Genomic DNA, 6,765 nt, shown 5'->3' with positions numbered 1-6,765 from the left:
TTAAAAATGGATGAAGGACCTGAATAGGCATTTTTTTTCCCAAAGAATGGCCAAAGGTACATGAAATGCTGCTCAACATCACTATTATTAGAGAAATGCAAAATAAAACCACAATGAACTATCTCCTCACACCTGATAGAATGAGTATCATAAAAAAGATGATAGATAACCAATGCTGTTGAGGATGTGAAGAAAAAAGAAACTTTGCCCACAGTTGGTGAGAATGTAAATTAGTACAGCCACTATGGAAAACAGTATAGACATTTTGAAAAAATTAAAAATAGAGCTACTACATGATCTAGTAATTCCACTTATGGGAATATATCTGAAAATGAAAACACTATATCACTGCATTCAATATTCACATCAGTATTATTAACAACTAGAGGCCTGGTGTACAAATTCATGCACCAGTGGGGTCTCTCGTCTTGGCCTGTGGGATTGGGCCTAAACTGCCTCTCTGACATTCCCCGAGGGGTCCTGAATTGTGAGAGGGTACAGGCCAGGCCAAGGGACCCCACTGGTGCATGATCGGGGCTGGGGAGGGACCCAGGAGGTTGGCCAGCTGGAGAGGGACCATGGGAGGGCTCCAGGGCGTGTCCAGCCCATCTCACTCAGTCCTGACCCCAGCAGCAAGCTAACCTATCAGTTGGAGTGTCTGCCCCCTGGTGGTCAGTGCATGTCATAGTGAATGGTTGACCAGTCGACTGTCTGCCCCCTGGTGGTCAGAACTCATCATAGCAGTTGAGCAGCCTTGACATACCATTAGCATATTACGCTTTGATTGGTTGAACAGCCCACTGGACAACTGGGCACTTAGCATATCAGGCTTTTATTATATAATATAACCAAATATATCAAGACATGGAAACAAGCTGTGTCCATTGACAGATGAATGGATAAAGAAAACTATTATACATATTTTGCCATATGTCAATTATATTTCAATACAACTGGGGGAATAAACAACAAAAAAGTCCCAAATGTTTTGAGTAGGAACTAAAGGGGATACTCTTATTACATACTTTGATATTTATGTGCTGCTTTTTTTTTTTTCATATTTCTAGTGCTATTTCTCAACAACCAAATGAGGTAGATCTTTATTTTTTTATTTTTGCTGCAAAAAGCTTTATTATTTTATTTGGTCCAATGCATGGGAGAGGGCTTCATGTTGGTTAAAAGAATGGCTAGTAGTTTAGAGGAGAGACTCAGGTAAAAGCCAGAGACACCAGTGGGATGCAGAGGGGCTCCTCAAAGGCCTCTGGGCTCCAAAGGCTCCTAGTTGTGCTTGAGGGGGAGCCCTTCGAAGAGATACTCGCCCAGCCCAGCCTGGGGGCCTGCAGCCTACAGAGGTGAGTCAGGTGTCGCCCCTCTTCTTGATGAGTTTCACCTCCTCACCCCGGAAGTGGTCCTCCAGGAAGTCCCAGAGCTGAGGGTCTGTGCGGGCAGAACCAGGGCCTGCAGCTCCAAGAGGGCCTGGGTCAGGTTCCTCTCCAAGGCCAGGGCGGCTTCCATGGGCCCTGAGTTTTGCCCACTCACCTGGGGAGGCTTCAGCACGTCCTGGAAGGGGATGCGGCCATCGCGCTGGTTTTGCAACTTTAAGAGAAGTTCAGCACCCTCCACTTCTTCTCCGCCAACTCACAGAAGAAGTGGCCCATGCCCTCGAGAGCCACATCTTCAGGGTCACAATAGAAGCCCCTGGTGTGGGAGGCCCGCAGAGGCAGGGGGACAGGCGGTTGGCCGCAGCCTCCCCCTCGGTGGAATAATTCTGATGAATTTGGGAGCTCACGGTTGTTTGGCAATAAGGAGTTAAGGTAGAAAAGAAGCCGATGTGTTGGCTGGTCCCAGAGGTGGTTCTGAAGGTGGTGAGTGGATGAGATGCAGGAGGGTGGCTGGAGGCTGGGAGAAGGGCGTCCCTGAGTCTGTTCCGTCTAAACACTGTTGAAGCAGGAGACAGATCCGGGACCGCTGAGGGCACTGCCCGAATGAAGTAGATCTTATTCTTATTTTACATATGAGAGTAGTAAGAAATGGAGAAGTTAAGTAAGTTTCTCAAGGTCATACACCTTTAATGGAAGAGACAGGTTTTAAACCTGTGTAGTCTGGCTTGAGTCCACATTCTGAGCTGTCATACTATCGGATCCCTAGAGGACTGCAGCTAGTATGGCAGTATTTTCACCTTGAGAATGTCTAGAATATGAAACTATTTTTAAAAAGAAGAGCAGTACATCATGTGTGTGTGCACGTGTGTGTACGTATAGGCACATATCTGTTTAACTTTTGTGCATACACAACCTAACTCTCTAACATGGTTAAGGATTTTGTGTTGGTTCCATAATGGGAAAAAGATCCTACCAGGCGTTAGTGGGCTCTAACCCTTCACTGTTTCCTTTCGGGCTTCACTTTGATCTCTTTACAAATTAATGTGTGTACAAATAGCATGAGACAGCCATCACGTGCTGGATGCTGCCTCTGAGAAAGGCCACAGATGATAGTCTTAAAACTTTAATGAGCAGAGTCCAAGTTGGCAGCAGTTTGCATATCATCATGAACTCTCTCTAAAGTGGATGTTTTCTTGTGTCATTTTTCATTTCTTTAAGAGCTTAATTTAAGAACTACTGTGCACCAGTAGTTGAAATTGTTACTTTATTCTTTCACGCTTTATTTCTTTTCCATTCTTCTCAAATGTTTTCTGTAAAAACTGGTCTGAAATGAACGTTGGGCAAAACACTATTGAATGTTACAATGTTCTAAAAATCAAAGCCACCCTTGCTGGCATAGAATAAACAAAAGGTATTTTCCACTATAGAAATATGCTTTTCTTATTTCGCAATAGATACATTGGGATATATTAGCTGCTTCATTTCTTCAAATAATTTGGAAATCGTATTCTTTTCATACATAATGTGAATTGTCTTAAGGAATTGAACACTTTCAATTTGGATGGGTAAATCTTTTAAGGATAACATGCACACAGAGGATAGTTTTTTGCCATCCCTTAAAGATTTCCTGTCCTTTTCTGGATGTTGAAAAACAGAATTTTTTTCCACCATCGCAACTTTAGTTCTTATTTTCTACCTATTCTTCTGCTAATTCTCTCTTACGTTACTTCATGCTAGTATTTGTTTGACTTTTAAAGGCTACCTTTAGTTTAAGGATGTATATACAATATGATGACAAGAGAGTTTTGAGGGTTGGTGGAATCATGCAACTTATTCCTTTAGTAAACATGTAGAAAAACATTGGGACACCTTCAGATGTACACAAAATAGGAGTTCTAGTAGTTTATGTATTTGGCAAATATGATAACGCTGGAAATACATAGCAATGGTAGCCCCAGTTGGAGTGACCTTCTATTACAACTACATTGGCTTTAGAGGCAGTCTGTTGGCATGGCCTCAGAGAACCTCACTTACCGCACGACTGCAAAACCCTGAGCTCCGTGTTTTCATCAGGGTCATTGTAATTCAAGGACATAAGACATGGAGGTACGGCCATAAAAATCACTTCTCTATATAGTAATAGATCTGACTACAGCAAAAGGAGCTGGATTTTAAGTAAGTTTTCATTTGTATCAGAGAGGCGAATATTTTATTTTGAACAGAGGTAGAGAGTTAGCATGTTAGGAGATTGACAGAGACACAATATGACTCAATATGACCTATCACTTTGTTTTGATATAAATCATAGATTGCTAATAATAGACTTTTATCATTTCTTAGGGTAAATTTATCCTCTTTACAATGTTTTCATCAGGGCTTTCAGCAGACATGATCTTCTTCACTTGATTTCCCAGTATACTCCCTGGTTCAGTGACTTAATCACATAATACAGATTATTTAAATTAGTAAGAATTACCAAGGAGTGAGCAAGCTTGATATTTTCTCTAGTGCTTGAAATAATGCACAAAATTCCTCCTCTGTTTTAAATGGAAGATGTGGCTTCTTCGAAACGGGTTTGCCACCAGAACACAGGTGTTGTGAAAACCATCACTAAATCAAACCCAAAATGGGAAAGGAAAGGAATCACATCGACATCGTCATTGGACATGTAGATTCTGGCGTCCACCACTACTGGCCATCTGATCTACAAATGTGGTGGGATCGACAAAAGAACCATCGAGAAATTTGAGAAGGAGGCTGCTGAGATGGGGAAGGGCTCCTTCAAGTATGCCTGGGTCTTGGATCAACTGAAAGTGGTATCACCATTGATATCTCCCTGTGGAAATTCGAGACCAGCAAGTATTATGTGACCATCATTGATGCCCCAGGACACACAGACTTCATAAAAAACATGATTACAGGCACATCGCAGGCTGACGGTGCTGTCCTGATTGTTGCTGCTGGTGTTGGTGAATTTGAAGCAGGTATCTCCAAGAATGGACAGACCCATGAGCATGCCCTTCTGGCCTACACACTGGGTGTGAAATTGCTGATCGTTGGTGTTAACAAAATGGATTGCACTGAGCCGCCCTACAGCCAGAATAGATATGAGGAAATTGTTAAAGGAGTCAGCACCTACATTAAGAAAATTGGCTACAACCCTGACACAGTAGCATTTGTTCCAATTTCTGGTTGGAATGGTGACAGCATGCTGGAGCCAAGTGCTAATATGCCTTGGTTCAAGGGATGGAAAGTCACCCGTAAAGGTGGCAGTGCCAGTGGATCCACGCTGCTTGGAGCTCTGGATTGCATCCTGCCACCAACTGGTCTAACGGACAAGCGCATGCATCTGCCCCTCCAGGATGTCTACAAAATTGGTGGTATTGGTACTGTCCCTGGGAGCCAAGTGGAGACTGGTGTTCTCAAGCCCAGCCTGGTGGTCACCTTTGCTCCAGTCAACGTTACAACTGAAATGAAGTCTGTTGAAATGCACCATGAAGCTTTGAGTGAAGCTCTTCCTGGGGACAATGTGGGCTTCAATGTGAAGAAGGTGTCTATCGAAGATGTTGGCCAAGGCAATGTGGCTGGTGACAACAAAAATGACCCACCAGTGGAAGCAGCTGGCTTCACAGCTCAGGTGATTATCCTGAGCCACCCAGGCCAGATCAGTGCTGGCTATGCACCTGTGCTGGATTGTCACACAGTTCACATCGCTTGCACATTTGCTGAGCCGAAGGAGAAGATTGATCGTCCTGGGAAAAAGCTGGAAGATGGTCCTTAGTTTTTGAAATCTGGTGATGCTGCCATCGTTTATATGGCTCCAGGCAAGGTCACATGTGTTGGGAGCTTGTCTGACTACCCTCCTCTGGGCCATTTCGCTGTTTGTGACCTGAGACAGACAGTTGCTGTAGGTGTCATCAAAGCAGTGGACAAGAAGGCAGCTGGAGCTGGCAAAGTCACCAAGTCTGCCCAGAAAGCTCAGAAGGTTAAATGAATATTATTCCCTCACCTGCCACCCCAGTCTTAGTGGTGGAAGAACATCTCAGGACTGTGTGTCTCAATTGGCCATTTAAGTTTAATAGTAAAAGCCTGGTTAATGATTACAATGCATCGGAAACCCTTCAGAAGGAAAAGAGAATGTTTTGTGGACCATTTGGTTCTTTTGTGTCTGTGGCAGTTTTTAAGTTATTAGTTTTTAAAATCAGTATTTTTAATGGAAACAACATGACCAAAAATCTGTCACAGAATTTTGAGACTTATTAAAATAACAAAGTTTAATGAGAAAAAACCCCAAAAAGCAAAGCAAACAAACAAAATAAATGGAAGAGTGGATACTGAATTGAACAAGTTACCTGGACAATATGAGATAACACTAAATCAATAGTGATTTTTTAAAAAAATGATTTAAAAAATGGTCAATAAAGATTTTTTGAAAATAGGGATTTTTTTTTGTTTGGAATAACATTTTTATTAGATGTAACTTTTCTTCCTTTTTTGGTAATAGTTGGAAAAATCAGACCAATGTGGAAACATATACATGCAGATTTAAACAACAAAGTTCAGACTACCTCTTAATGCTTGCCTAGACCAGAGTATGCCAGCATTAGGCTCTGTCAAAAAAGATTGCTCCTCCGGAGGAGTTGAGGAGGTGGTGAGATGGGGAGACAGATGCATGAATAATATATATCTATACTAATAAAAGGGTAATATGCTAATTAGACTGGGACGACCTGGATGCCTTCTGGACGGTCCTACTTCCTCCTGCAGGGGGCTGAGGCAGAGGTGGTTAGGGGCCATCAGGCCAGTTCGGGGGAGCAAGCAATTAGGGGTGTGATCAGGCTGGCAGGGGAGAGCTGTTAGGGGGCGATCAGGCAGGCAGGCAAGCGATTAGGAGCCAGTGGTCTGGATTGTGAGAGGGATGTCTGACTGCCAGTTTAGGCCCAATCCATGTAGGCCTAAACTGGCAGTCAGACATCCCCTGAGGGGTCCCAGATTGAAGAAGGTGCAGGTCGGGCTGAGGGACACCCCCTCCCTCCCCCCGTGCACAAATTCCGTGCACTGGGCTTCTAGTACATATATAAAAGGCTAATATGCTAAGTGTCCCTCCACCTGTCTGACCGGTTGCTATGACATGCACTGACCACCAGGGGGCAGATGCTCAATGCAGGAGCTGTCAAGCTGCAGTGACTTGGCAGTGGCGGTTTCCAGGTGACGCACCCTGAAACCAGAAAGGAGGGAGCCCAGTTCCTCATGGAGCCATGCAATTCCACCTTCGGCCATGGGTTATGTTGTTGCTGGGGCACTGTTGGCCCCGAATCTGGTTTACTACACACTTGCATTTGCGTTCCACACCCTGTACGACAGCAACTTTGTAGAGTGCCCT

General features: G+C 43.8%; 1 pseudogene across 1 annotated transcript; it reads left to right on the top strand.

Annotated features, from left to right (window-relative positions):
* Window positions 1-4,008: 4,008 nt before the first annotated feature.
* Window positions 4,009-5,376, top strand: LOC307097401 (elongation factor 1-alpha 1-like; annotated as a pseudogene). Its single transcript has one exon. The product of its transcript is annotated as an elongation factor 1-alpha 1-like (transcript).
* The last annotated feature ends 1,389 nt before the right edge of the window (window positions 5,377-6,765 follow it).

This window comes from Cnephaeus nilssonii, assembly GCF_951640355.1.
Source record: "Cnephaeus nilssonii genome assembly, chromosome: 3".
Taxonomy (NCBI): Eukaryota; Metazoa; Chordata; class Mammalia; order Chiroptera; family Vespertilionidae; genus Cnephaeus; species Cnephaeus nilssonii.
Note: the sequence above shows the minus strand (reverse complement) of the source record. Positions and strands in the feature narration are given on the sequence as shown.